We start from the raw sequence: 15,625 nt of genomic DNA, 5'->3' as shown, positions 1-15,625 counted from the left end.
ACATCAAGAAAGTGGAGTGCCGGTATTTTTTCTTCTCTCTTTTACCTAAGTTATTCGCTACTCAGGAAATTTCTTCGGTGGATACTTTTGTACTTTAAGTTATCCAGTTACTTGAATGACTACTCTTACATCTAATCGAGTTACTTGTTTTACAAAGTAACAGTACTTTTACTTGGATACACTTTTTAGCTTCTCTACCAACCTGTGGTTCATATCTGTCATGGCCAGTGGCAATCATGGCATGGATCCCAAATTAAAGTCTGTGTACGTTTTACATTTAGGTGTATTCATTTTAGCTGACGCTTTTATGCAAAATGACAATATATATGATACAATTGCTACATGTATGGGAACAGACTGGGAATCGATACCAGATGTTCTGTCAATTTATGCTACCTATCGAGATGTGCTACTTAGCGGTTCCGCACCCATAAATTTGTGCAATCTTGCTGTTGTGCATGCCGTCGAGACAGTGGCTGATCAGCAATATAAAAAACAAAAACATCACTCATTTGTAACCATATAGGCAAGGCAATACAAGACAAGGCAAGTTTGTAAAGCACATTTCAACAAGGCAATTCAAAGTGCTTTATAGAAAAGATAAAAGCAACATAGGGCAAATTCTAGGCGTTCATATATTAAAAACTGCACAAAACACTTAGATAATGAAATACTGTTTGGAATGACTAAACAGGCACCAAAGATTTGTCTGACCAACTGTATGAGCACTGTAAATTTTTCTGTTACTGTGTGCACTATATTAGATGTCTCTGCTCTTAAAATGGTGAATGGTGAAGAGTGAATTGCATAGTTCAAGAGAGTACTTGGTCTAACTGGAATTGGAGCTGACAGGGAAGGAAAATCCAACAGCTATAAGTCTCTTCTGCAGTTGTTTTGGTTCACGCTGGCCTGGATGACCCAGCGGAAACTGTATTGTAACTGATGACAAGACCACTGGACGTTTTAATTGCAGTCTAATTTCTGTGGGAGCCTGGCTTGTCTTGCGTCACAGAGGTGGGTCGTTGTAAAATATTAAACACACTGTAAACCCAAAACTCAAAATAGGTGTGGAAACTGATCACCTCAAACTTTTATAGTAGTGGTAATAATATTTGAGTAAACCTCAACTTAAATATAAAAACATTAAAAAAAAACTTTAATTTCCACATACTAAATTATATTGATTCACTGATGCTTATTAATTTCCACTTATTCTTTACTCAATAACAGTAACTGTACACAGCTTATACTCTGAGGGAAATCTACTCAATTTTATTTTATTTTGCTAGACTCAAATACTAATGGAAACTAGTCCTTACACTACAACTACTAGTTGTAGTCAACTTAAAATTTACAAAATGCCCATATTCAGATAGTCAACAAAACCACAACTCCATTACAACAATTCAAGTTCCTTTTATTAGTATCTTCTGTCATTTGACACAAAATAAGGCACATCTTGCATAAAGCTGAATAGACTAAGTAATTGACTGCTTGATCAGATAATTAACCAGCAACAATTTTGATCGTTTGTTTTCATTCTTTTTTGCAATAATGTTGAACATTCTCCATTTTCAGATTTTCAATGAGATTTTTTGGTGTTAAATGATAATGACTTGGATCCTGAGCTAAATAAAATTTCCTTTTATTACTTACTTTAATGTGTTTTGTGGGAAAAAGTGTCTATGCATAATTTTATTTCATCTGCAGCAATTTTACTTAAATAATATAAAAGGGAGCTTCAAATGTGGAGTTTTACGGAATCATAAGCAAATAAAGATTGTCCCACACTATGCAGATTTTTAAGGTAACGGAACAATATCAGGGTTTCTGCAAGTTTCACCTGGTCAAATTTAAGACCATTATGAATAAAATTTAAAACCTATCATGACTAAAAGAAACACACAAAGGAAATGCAGTCACAAAATTACTTGCAGAGTAAATCAATGTATTCAAATTGATCATGTGTCTTTTCGGTGACTTTATAAAACATAACCTACTGCTGATGGAGAAACTCAGGGGACCAGACAGGGAGACGGAGAAGCAGGGAAAGCAGGTGTGTTTGCAGTGAGAGACCACAGGTAGAGGGGTGTGAGAGTGAAGGGAGAAGTCAGGCAGGCACAAAGAGTTTTACAAATAGAAATGTCCATGGGGATTAAAACATGTAAAAAATTAGGATGGTATGTTGTGTGGGGTAATGGGAGGTCCTCCCAAGAAAATTATGTTATCCAATAAAGAAATATGCAATCCCAGTTCATGTTTGTCTTAATTTACTGCTTTATACATTAACATAATTGGCAACATAAGAACCATCTCTACAAGCATTTCATTTGTACATCAAAATCCAACAGAATAATCTCAATAGCTTAAAAGGACTAGTTTGCACTTTCTGCCGTTCTCCGTCACATTCGCTCGTCATTTGAAGAACTAGGAGAGGGAGACAGCCATGCGTTGAGTGTTACCGTAGCTTACTGATAATCATTAACGATGGTGTGAAATTTTAATAGTGGCGCTCATTCATTAAGCAGCGACAGTAACTTTAGGCTTCAAATGCGTTGCTAGACACTGGTTTTAAGCACCAAGATCTGTTTTTCCATCCAAGAACCGATAAGGTTGCACTTCCCCATAGCTGAAAAATAAATTGGTTTTTTTATCTGTGGTACAATCAGAAAGACTTGCGGCAATAACACGAAAGATTCCTTTTGGTCTTTGTAGTCGTAATACAGCAAATTATATTTGGACCGATTTGGACTATCGACAGAATGAACTACAACACCACAGGAGGAAAAAACGTTCTTGAGCGCTGCGGGGCCATTTCAATGAGCATTAGAGGTAGCGTTAGCGTTACATGGACGTTGGAAAATAAATACCAGTTTAAAATTATTTAACACCTAGAACACAAACTTCAGTGAATTTAAGACTTTTTACGGCCTTAAACTTTGATATGTTAGACTTTATTAGACTTTTTTTGGACCCCGCAGAAACCCTGGAGGACGTCTGCCTGGCAGGTGCTGTTATCAGAGCAGCTCCTTTAATCTGGAGGTCTCAGATTGTTTGATTGTCCAAGTGACAGAAAGTGAGGGTAAATCTCAGAGGACAAAAATGTTCTGCCAGTAAAAGTACAGTGTCAGTGTGTCAGGTAATAAATGCTTCTCCAGACCAACAAAAGTCTGTTCCCAAACAGCTGAAGAAGTGAAGCAGGTTAACAAACATCTCCCCTTCAGACTGGAAGCTAAGCAGGGAGCTAACAGAATGTCTTTTAGTTCAAGTTATAGAAGAATAAATCTGTTTTTTATCTGTGGTACAATCCGAAAGACTTGCGGCAATAACATGAAAGCTGTGTTAGTCTTTGTAGTCGTAATACATCGAATTGTATTTGGACTGTTAACGCGACGGCGACCTCATTTCACTTTCCAACCATAAACGTCACGAAATTTTGGCGCCAAATGATGCTGAAGTATGAATTCGTATTACTAACTAGTTTTCTTTGCAGAGCTGTGAAAGTGTTTTTTTTCTGTTCTGTGTCTTTATTTTATAACCGTACACTGGGATGACCGGATGCAGCATGTGGAATCATTCTTGTTATGCTAACATTAGCAACCGTTAGCTAACAAAAGCTAACGTAAGCTAACATAACAGTTAACCTAATTAATGTTACTTTAGTCCTATAATGTTACTGTGGAGACAGTCAAGCTCTGCCTTCATGTAAGTTAACAAGCGGTTTCTGAACACTGTGTTTGTAGTAAGATGTAAGTTGTGGTTCATCAAAAAGTAAACATTCATAATGTGGAACAATCATAGAGCCTAGTTTCACTGATATAAGTTAAATATGAAATGAATACCCCTCCAGTTGGGAGATTTTCAAATCAGATCAGTTGGAACTATGTAATTATTATGTTTGTATGATAAGTATTAGTAATACGTACATATTTAACTTCCATATATACTGTATATCTGTTGTGATCTGTATCTGTCACTGATATAAATGGGATAGACAAAATATCAGAAACGCCGGTCCATGTGATCCAAAATGATCATACAAAAACAGAACATTATCATTTTTATGAAGAGAGGATTTATTGCAGAAATGTTGGATTACACTGCATTAAATTTAGCTAGATGTACCAAATAAACTGGGAACTAAGTCTTAAAGACTAAATACATTTATCACAACAATAAACTCTGCACATATCACACGTTTGTGAGAAGTTTTTACATGGCCTTTATTTTGTAAACTAATCAAAAGTTGGTGTTCATATTTTGTGTGTCCATTAAGGATTGTAGAGAGTGCTGCTGAAGGAATTTCATCATGCCCATAATCACCTGACTTGCAAAAGCAGCTCTGATATTAGTGAGTCAGATAAATATATAAAATATTTTGTTTGCTGCCCCCGCGACCCGACCCCGGATAAGTGGATGAAGATGGATGGATGTATTTTTTAAGAAAATCAGCATTTGATGATGTTCTTGTTGACTGGGCTAATCTTTATATTGTTAGTACTCTGTTTGATCCTGCAAGAGCAAATATAACAGAGTGGCACTACAGCTATCCAAGGTATGTTATCAATTTCGATATTTCTGCATCAATTGCTGGCTTGCTAATCAGACATACTGAGGATATAAAAAATACTACATTGCTAGAACTGAAGCCAGCAACATTTCACAGTGGATGACATTTTAACATGAAAGAAGATACTTTAGCCCTGACTTGAGACGTAGGGGGGATATTGTACTGTTTTAGAAAAGTGTATTAGTCCAGCTGTGAGATTTTATAATGAATATGTATATTTAGCAATTTAAAATTCTCATAGATTTCTTTCAGAAATGATTGGCAGCTATCACAAGCCGAGAAAACTGTAGATCTATTACAGCATTAAGTGTAAACATTTTTCACTGTAGGCTCTGGTAAAGGCTGTTATAAACTTATGATGAGATGGTTGAATGATTCCTTTATGGTTCTTAAATTATGTAGTACCTGACTGAAATTCTGTCTCAACCTTGTTCAGACCAAAAATGGCACTGTTGAGAAAACAACACAAGGGTCTGTATTGATGTGGGAATGTTGCTTCAGATTGAAGCTAAATGATGAATTATTACACAATTAGTCTAGTTTAAAATATATTTGATTGGCTAACTCAATTTTTAGCCACATAATCTTTCATTCTGATGCAGCAAAACCTAAGTTAGGTTAAAGAAATTTGCAGGATGAACCTGCACTATCTTTTCTTTTCTATCTTCTTCTTTTCAGTGCAGTGATCAATGTCCATTTCTCAGGTAAAAACTATATTCTTTTTGTCATATAGTCAGCCATCCTGCTTAAAACAAGTAAGTGATGCATTATGTTTTTCTGTCAAGGCCCAAGTTGGAAACCATTAACCTGCATACATTTGTGTGTTTGCTGAGTTCATTGCTTTACAAATGTTGGACCTATGCAACCAATTCTTCTGCGAGCTTGAGAGATACACACCACAACTTACTGCCCTGTACAGGAAGAAGGCCAAGAGAGAAGAGGCCCTGCAGAGATCCTCAGGATTTATGACCTTCAGGTGAGTTTAAGATTACATTTGCCGTAGCAACAATGTTGATCACATAATGGTCAGTCAATACAGATTGGGACCTCTCTACTATATAATAGTGAAATTTGATTATGATATAACCTTGTGATGACTAGGAGGATAGAGCCATCTACTTTCAATTGTCATTTCTCCGGTACATGATTACTTTAAAAACCATTTACAAACTTCTTTTTTTAATTCTTGGGCTGCCCTGAACACATAACCCAAGACAGAAAATCCTCAATTTCACTCAGATTTTATGTGCTGAGCATTACTATTTTTTTTCTATCCGTCCAAGAGACCAACTCCATCCATGATCGGTTGCAATACGGTCTTCTGAAAGTTGCAGAGACACAAACAGAGAGAGATGTACTATAGGCCTTCTCCACAAGCAGCTCACCTGCAGTTGTTACCACAGAATCGTGGGTGAAAAAGTACAAAAACGGGAGCTGTGTTTTTTGGGAAGTAAAACATACGACTGACAATGAAAGTTGAAAGCGGACAGATAGCAGCCTGTATGTGTCTGTCGCTGTATGTTACAGCAAGAAAGAAACTGAAAAGAGTGGTGCAAGCTGGTGTGTGTGCAGCGTGAGTGGAATACCAACCCAATGAACGAATAGTCGAATATTTGGGTCCAGCCCTACTGCACTGATTTCCAAATCTCTTTCATCATCATGTTTAAGGTTATAGTTAGCTTCTATTTCTGACCCAGTCAAGGTGTTTGTTTAAATTTGACTTGTCTTTTAGTAGTTGCAGCTGGATGGATTTGTTGTTATTGCTATCAATATTATTATTATTATTATTTTAGAATTACATTGGTAGAACTGTTACACTTTATGGCTTGATGTGCTGTAACAATATTTGTATAATAATAATTATTTTGATTGTCAATCTAGGAACAACACAAGGTACACGTGAGATGCCATCCGACCCTCCGTGGCCTCCCAGTGAACCTGCTAGCGGATGACTGACGTCTTCAAAGCCTGCAATGCAAGTACTCAGTGTACTCACAGAAATGTTAATATCGACGACAAGTAATATGAAATGTATATGTAATGTACTACGGAAAACCAACTCGAATACCTCTTCTATCAACTGGTTTGTGTTTTTGTAGTCTATCTCAAAACAATGCTAAATATGATGTGTACTGTGAAAAGGTTATTGTTGGCTATTAGCATCCCCTTCAAAGGGATTGCCAAATTGTTAGAAATTAGGGACTCTTCTCCTTTCATGAAAAAATGTACCCTAAACCTCCCAAGACCTGGGCTTTGATTCTTTATGTATTTATATTAGTAGCATTGTCTTTGTACAAGGTGTACTTTTAGGAAAAAAAGAGTATGTGTACCCAATGTGTAACAAAGCAGAAAAGGACATCAGAACATGGCTGGCAAGTGATCCTAGAGGGCACAGTCATGTGCCCACTAAGGAGGACAATAGGTCTAAGGTGAGCAGAATGAGGTATATGGTGCATGGATATCAAAACCTAAATTTCCCATATGAGGATATAGGATTTTAGGAGGCTAAGTTTAGTTGAAGCTAAATAAGGGTTAAGCAGTCTAGTTAAAAAATGAAATGTTGTTGTTGTTAGGTCATTGTGTAGATTTAATGTTGGAAGGAAATATCCCACTGCTGCAGCTCAGCAAGTAAACACACAAAGACTAACTTCTAAAAATACTTACGATATGTTTTGTGGCTTGTCTAAGTCAGACTACTGAAGTCTCATAACCGTTTCTAATGAACTTAAGAATTTTGTCCTCATTCTCTTACAGTTGAGTCAGATTGAGAAAGCGTTATAGAGTCAGTATAGACAGAAGGAATCATAACAGCCACCAGTAACTCTTAACATTTTGGCATGTGAGTATTGTATCAGGACAGGCTTGGAAAAAATAAAAAATATGCTTTAAGTGCTAGCTTATCTTTATAATTATCCTCATAATTGGATTGTTTGTATTTTGCAGTGAAAAGATGAACCAGACATTGCTGACACTCCTCACTGTGGACACTGACACTGATGCTCCTGGTGCAGTCCTCTTCAGCCAAAGTGAAAGGTGGCTGTGGATGGATTTGTCTGTTTCTCTTATGCCTTTGGTGTGAGAGACTCAGGGCGGGGCTACCTTGTGATTGATAAGTCGCTATGTGTGACCCAAATATGGTATCCTGTGTCTGTGTTCAGGACGGAGTGGAACACCTCTTTTCTCTCAGCTTGGACAGGTACGCTGGAATAAAATACAGCTGCTCGTTACATTCTATAATTTGAACTAAAAGACGTTCTGTTAGCTTCCTGCTTAGCTTCCAGTCTGAAGGGGAGATGTTTGTTAACCTGCTTCACTTCTTCAGCCGTTTGGGAACAGACTTTTGTTGGTCTGGAGAAGCTGAAGCATTTATTACCTGACACACCGACAGTGTACTTTTACTGCCAGAACATTTTCCTCCTCTGAGATTTACCCTCACTTTCTGTCACTTGGACAATCAAACAATCTGAGACCTCCAGATTAAAGGAGCTGCTCTGATAACAGCACCTGCCAGGCAGACGTCCTGCAGGGTTTCTGCGGGGTCCAAAAAAAGTCTAATAAAGTCTAACATATCAAAGTTTAAGGCCGTAAAAAGTCTTAAATTTGCTGAAGTTTGTGTTCTAGGTGTTAAATAATTTTAAACTGGTATTTATTTTCCAACGTCCATGTAACGCTAACGCTACCTCTAATGCTCATTGAAATGGCCCCGCAGCGCTCAAGAATGTTTTTTCCTCCTGTGGTGGTGTAGTTCATTCTGTCGATAGTCCAAATCGGTCCAAATATAATTTGCTGTATTATGACTACAAACATCAAAAGGAATCTTTCGTGTTATTGCCGCAAGTCTTTCGGATTGTACCACAGATAAAAAAAACTATTTATTTTTCAGCTATGGGGAAGTGCAACCTTATTGGTTCTTGGATGGCTTAAAACCAGTCTCTAGCAACGTATTTGAAGCCTACTGTCGCTGCTTAATGAATGAGCGCCACTATTAAAATTTCACACGATCGTTAATGATTATCATTAAGCTACAGTAACACAATGAATATAAAATCACTGGAGAGCATCAAAACTAACCAAACGAATTTTCCCAGATCTAATGGTAATTCGACCCCAGTAGATTTATTTAACAAGTTTAGCTTTTGGGGTGTAGTTTATTATTGTCTCCCTGTCTGCTCCCCTGAGTTTATCCATCAACAGTAGGTAAATTTTTCACGTCAGCAGGGTCCATGCCAGCTAGTTAATTATGTAGCTTATTAATGTCATTTTCCATCCCAGTGTTTCATTGTTGACATTGTCCAATACCAATTTTGTAGAAATCACTCAACCATAATTTGAATACATTGATTTACTATTTTTGTGATTGCATTTGCTTTTGTGCGTTTCTTCTTTTAAGTCGTGATATAGGTTTTAAATTTCATTCGTAATGGTCTTAAATTTGACCAGGTGAAATCTGCAGAAACTCTGATTGTTCCATTACCTCATTTACCTGACTTAAAAATTTGCTTTGTGTGGGACTTCTATTTTTTAAACAATCTTTATTTGCTTATGATTCCATAAAACCTGCTGATTGAATAAAATTATGCATAGTCACTTTTTCCACAAAACACAGTAAAGTTAAGTAGTGAAAGGAAATTTTATTTAGCTCAAGATTCAAGTTATTATCACTTAACACCAAAAAAAATCTCATTAAGAATCTGAAAATAGAGAATGAAAACAAAGTGATGATCAAAATTGTTGCAGGTTAATTATCTGATCAAGCAGTCAATTACTAAGTCTGTTCAGCTTTATGCAAGATGTGCCTTATTTTGTGTCAAATGTAAAAATATAGAAAACAGAAGATGTTTAAGGTTTTGATACTAATAAAGGGAACTTGAATTGTAATAATGGAGTTGTATTTGTAATTTTCAGGACTACTATCTGAAAATGGGCATTTTGTAAATTTTAAGTTTACTAGTAGTAGTTTAGTTGAGTGAGTTTCCATTAGTATTTGAGTCTAGCACAATAAATTTTTTTGAGTAGATTTCCCTCAGAATATAAGTTGTGCACAATTACATTTATTGAGTAAATTAGTGGAATTTAATTTTAATAAGCATCAGTGAATCAATGTAATTTAGTGTGCAGAAATTAAATGTTTATTAAAAAATGTGTTATATTTAAGTTAAGGTTTACTCAAAATATTATTACCACTACTATAAAGCTTTGAGGTAATCACTTTCCACAAATATTTTGAGTATTCTGAACTTATTTGGGTTTACAGTGCAAATATACTGGATTTTTTTTACAGTATGTAGTCTCATTATAGCCACAGCTACTGTGAGTCACAATCACAAGACTAGTGGAAACTTGAATTGTAAGCTGTAGTCCAATTATTTAGACAAGCTAAATGTCTTCTCACCTTAAAACATCATGGTAACCAGCCATGCTTTTTAAAAAACTTGTTTTTAACAAAGTATAAACAAAACCTACATTATTTATGATTTCTGTAGTGACGCAATTTAAAACAGTTTAACTTTTCATGCACATGATACAATAATCTTTTTACTTCCATGAACAATAATGAGAAAAACATGAAAATAAACAAAGTATCTTTTAAACATACATTTCTCACACGTAGCTCTTGCCTGTTTTTCCTTAAATCACCAAGATGTAATTTTAGATAGGTTTACAGTTTTATATATTTCCTGTGGCAGCTGCACCGTCTTTTCTGTCAGTGGGTACTGACATTAATCCAACATCCATTATTATGTAACTCTGCTGAATACAGATATTTATAATCTGAACATGCTGGAGTTATGACATCATCCGGCGCTGCTGAACATGACAAGCATTTGGGGAAGCATGCAAACCGTTCTGTCATGGTAGGTTTTTGCTTGGAACAAACAGGAAATGTATTAGTAAGATGTAATGTGATTGATGCGTGGCTTAACTTTTTATTAAATTTATTTTTATGTGCCAGGGGACAATGGGTTGTCAGAAGACTTGCAAGGTGGAGAAACTCCTGAAACAGTCTCACAGGGAAGTGTGCAGCCAGAGACAAAGGTTAACCACAGTAAAGAAGAACAGCCGGATGAGAGGAACAGATAAGGTGAGCGTGGTGTGTTGTTTGTAAAGCTTTCGATGAATAAGCTTTGATTCAGCTGTGTCTGGACACTGGCAGGCTCAGCACTTGTTGTTGCCTGCAGCCATAATCTGACCTCACTCTGCACTCCTCAGCCAAGGCTCTTTACTGTCACCAAGGCTCATTATTAACAAATGCAACCATATGTGGCACTCAGTGATTGTATTTTCATCTCTTAAACACATGGTTTAACCACCAAACAAACAAGATATCATAATGCTTTATCATTAGTGCCATTTGCTTGTTTATAAGGGGATTACCCAACATGCCATTATGTAACATGCATTTTACTAAATAAAACATAGTGCCAAAAAAATAATTGCATTCATTTTGCATTGGTCTATAACAGTAGATACTCACACCTAACATGTATTTTCTATTTGTCAAAAACCTATTTACTTATTTAGTAAACGTGTAAGTTTAGTAAACATCTAAGTACATTTGATACCATAATATGACATAGGAGCATATGAATGTCAGGGATTGATAAAAAATTAACTTATTACACCACAAAGACAGACAAAAAGCTAAAGGGCTACTCAAGTGTAAAAATGCTGATATCTTAACAGTAATGGTTGTGACATTGAACTACTGGTAGTGCATTCCTGTGTACAATAGACTCTCAATTAAGAGTCAATTTTAGAGAGCAGAAGTGATTTGAAATTGCTGAAATCAGATTATACAAAAATGAATGCAGTTATTTTCCAAATATTCAAAATGCAGCTGGGTTTGGTAAATAGCCCTAGTATCTTATATCAGTGTCCATGTGCTGAATGCAGATGAACAGTCAGTGTGTGTTTGTGTGACCCTGCTTAGGGATGTGGGAATGGTGGTTGGTGGATTTTAGAAAGGTACAACGTAAATCATTTTAAGCTGGTTCAACTTAAAAATGTAAGTTCCCCTGCTGCATGAAAAATACAAGTAACTTGAATAATCAATTCAAAGTCACCTCGTGAGCTGAGAGAATTTAAACTAAGTTAAGTTCACTTGAGAAAGTTTCAATAAACTGTTCAGTCACGCTGACAAATTAGCTTTCTGTTTACTTACAGCTGCATCAGCTCTTAATGGAGCTTCTTTGCACCAGCATCAATACAAAGTCAGGAGTCAAAAGAACAGTAAAGCCTGTTAAGTGCACAAATGGTAAGGACTGAATTTGACTCTAATCTCTATCGTGGTTCACATTGTTTTCATTATTATGGAAATGAACAACCACGACTTATCTTAGATTGTATTAGAGGCACACAGCATGTTTCCATCATGTCTGTTTTCTTCAAACAAAAAAAAAGAGGGTCTCTGGAGAGTTTTAACTCTCAGCAGTACATTCATCCAGCAAAGTCAAGTCAAAAGACACAAAGTCAGAAGAATCCATGTGTTGAAATTTGGTAGTGGTATGAAAAGAAATTTGAATAGAATAGAAATTTCACGTTGACTGAACTTGCATACAAGTTAATAAGAAAACATTAGTTGATTCCATTAATTTCCTGTATGATGTTTTACGGTATAGGGTGAGGACAAAAGCGTAAGAAGGAAGCTGTTGGAGGGGTGAGTGTTGTGGCATGTATTGTTGGATGAGGTGAGGATGCAAAGTAGAACTGTACAATTTGACAGGAATTATGTTGTGACACAGGAAGAGCATCCTCTGTTTGGTGCTGATTACATCCCACAACTTTTCCAAGAAGAACGTTTTTCATGTATACTTGTGAGAGTCAGTACTCGTCTCTTCTGTCTAAAAAGTGTTAGATCAAGGTTGTTATTGGCACACCATCCTCTCAGTGCCTCTCAATAGCCATATTGCTGCTGTTCACAAAATTGAACAGCTTTTTATTAAGAATTATCGCCAGAGGGGACAGATACTTGCTAAGTGAGTAGCAGGGGTTTGTTCTCACAAACAGCCGTTGCCTATTAAGAAAAATCCACAGTCCACTGAGAAATGAGTGTGCGTCATTTCAGCAGACTCGCCTCGCTCACAGATGCTTATTTTGAAAGTGGAGCCAAAGTCCTCAGACAGGATGATGATGTACAAACAAGAGGCGTGCAACTGCTCGGTGGAGGCTGGTATGGACAGCATCAGAGTAGTTCACTCTGCAGGCAGACAGCAGGAGGCAGGACAGGACCTGCTGTACAAGGAACTTCATTATGACTATAGCCACAAAGGCTGGCATTTATGCCCCACTTTGGAATGAGTTAGAAGATAGATGTGATGAACTCAGCGGGATTTTTTGTATTGATATTTAACGCATATCCTTATATCACTGAGACTAGATATTATCTGAAATTTAGGTAATCAGGCTATTGTGAATTTAACATGTTTGATCATCATTTACAAATTATTATTGTTTTTGTTGTCTCAGAAGACCTTGTATAAATCTTGTCAGACTACATCAATATGTGTCCCCAAAACATTGGTGTTGCTGGTGTTTATTCCTTTTTTATTTGCTGCCTCTTGATGTAGGCCTATAAACTACCTTAGCCCTTTGCGTTGTTGTTGCACCTTTTTTGTTAATCTGCAGAAACCCCTCACAAAAGGGAATGTCAAAACAGTTGTTCACACCTCCAAGTTTGTCTCTGCCCGCTGAGTTAAGGCAGGCCTGGAGCTCCTGGTCTGACTTCTGACATCCTTTGACAGCTGTCCGAACAGGTTTGGTTCCCTTTAACATTCTAAGGTAGGCAGGCATCCTCTGAATCATTTACAACAACCAAAAAAAAATAATAATTTGACGAACACACGACCAGCAGCAGACTAGCAGATGCACCTTACATAGTCCTCCCTATTGTGAAGAGATAGAAAAAGCTTTTATCCCACTTGGCGCAGACACAATTTGCTGCTTGACTTTGACAATGAATGATTGTATTCAAATGTTTTGTCTTTCCCTCTTGATGCAAACTTTACAAAGCTACTGTATTTGACCAGGACAGCTTTGATGTGTCATGGGTGGGAAAATGAAATAAACCTAGAAACAAAGAACTACTTTATTCTCCTTCAAAGAGACACATAAAATCAGACATTTAAAGGTCATTCACTACATCTACATTCACAAATAGCATAAAAACATAATTGTAATAGTTTCCTCATCAGAACGATCAAAGAAGTGGAGTAGCTGCATGGCCCTTGAGGATAGGAGGGGGGAAAAAAATCTCAAGTGCAGCTGATAATAGGCCCTAGTAAAAACCTCAGGTGTGCTTCATGCTCATTGTCACAGCTCAGCTCCTCCCCCTTAAGTGTTTACACACCAGGTAGAGGACATTTGACATCCATCGTGTGTGATGTCGAGGTGCCTTCAGTGTTAAACAGCCGCTCTGAAATATAAACTCTCAGTTGGGATTGCAGAGAGGGTCCCGCTGGAGGGGGGAGGGAAAACTATAAAACAGAGGTAAGGAGCTGCTGTGGTTGCAAGGCATCCACGCACAGGAAAGCATATCTGTTTCGGGCCCTTCTGCTCCTCTCTCCTTTTCCCACAACAGAGGGCAGCCATACTGCACACGTTGTGCTGCTCTCCTCCACATCTCCCTATAGTGCAAAACAAAAACCCAGGATGGCCCAAATAATCCCCTTTAATACCCTTCTGCACTTGATTTCCCGATCTGTGATTGGATGGTAATGTTGTTGCTGCTGATAGCCTTCTGATTGGCCTGGCCCATCACTCGGTGAGTGAGGGGTTGTCAAGCCGAGCGGGAACCTCTGTGTGCATAATGACCCATGACGAGGCAGAGTCCCTGTCCCAGCTTGCAAAAAAACATAGCTGTGAAGCACTGCAACAGAACGGGGAGCAAAAGACCTTAAGGGACGCCAGAAAACCTCACATGACCTTGCCAGCTTCGGTCATGGCTGCTCAACTGTGGCGATTAGGTGGGCAGGCGGTGTGATGGAGCACGTGGCTGGACGGGGTTATTGACAGGATTGTCTGTGACTGCTGAGAATAAGACCGAGAACGACCGATTCCGATTAAGGAAGACGAAAGCCATCCTGGAGAGGGAGCGCTGCTCAGTCCTGCTGCGCACTGCACTGCCTCTGCACCCGTGCGTGCCTGTGTCTGTGACTAAGCGTGTGTGTGCGTGTGTGAGGGAAAGTGAGCGAGAGAGAGAGAGAGAGAAAGGGGGCGTGTTGATATGTGTGCCCTGCTGCACAGACACGGTAGTGTGAGCTGAGTGATGCTCTCTCTCTCTCTCTCTCTCTCTCTCTCTCTCTCTCTCTCTGCGCTGCTTGACTGTGCCTCTTTCTGCCGAGAATTGATGAACCATTTTATGCTACAGAGCTGCCATAGCCATCGTACCGGTCCTGCTGGTGGCCGCTTTTCTGTCCGCCCAACACAGTAGGAAACACTTGCATCGGTCCTTTAACCGCTGCTGCTAAGGTACTGTACCATCTACTGTCTTGGTGTTTTTCTGAGCCCGGGAATGCTGTGCTGCCTCTGCTGCAGGATCTCTGTGCTGCTGCCACTGCTGGAGGAATAAGGATGCTCATAACATGTCTCAGAGTCGAGCGGCTAGGATAACTGAAATGCACTCGTCTGCTTATCACACATGTAGCCCACTACCCTTATAGGCTATATATTTCTTAAAAGATGGATCAGCCTGTTTTGAGCTGTGCTGCACAGGAGTACAGACTATCCAGGTTAGGCAGCACTGGGAAGAGCCAGAGGACATTGCACATAATTTGCATGCAGTAAGGATTAACTGACAAATTGTTATATTGTTTGAGTTTCTTGTCCTGACTGAAATTGTGCTGCAGTGTGTTTAAAATAATATTGCAGTCTGCCCAGCAGTAGCAGGGTTTTTAGTTATTGTGGGTGAACATGGTTTTTGGGTTTGATGTTGGTTCCAGTTGTCACTGCCATGCCTGTCAGAAGGCGCTTTCTGGTTGCTTTCTATCTACATGTAGTGGAGATGTGTTAGATCCTAGTTGAAAAAAGGTATTAGGGCAAATTAAGTTGAATTCATAA

Source organism: Micropterus salmoides, unplaced genomic scaffold (genome assembly GCF_014851395.1).
Source record: "Micropterus salmoides isolate LMB-PRFRI ecotype aquatic unplaced genomic scaffold, ASM1485139v1 Ms_hic_scaffold_7, whole genome shotgun sequence".
Taxonomy (NCBI): domain Eukaryota; kingdom Metazoa; phylum Chordata; class Actinopteri; order Centrarchiformes; family Centrarchidae; genus Micropterus; species Micropterus salmoides.
This window is presented reverse-complemented; position numbering follows the sequence as displayed.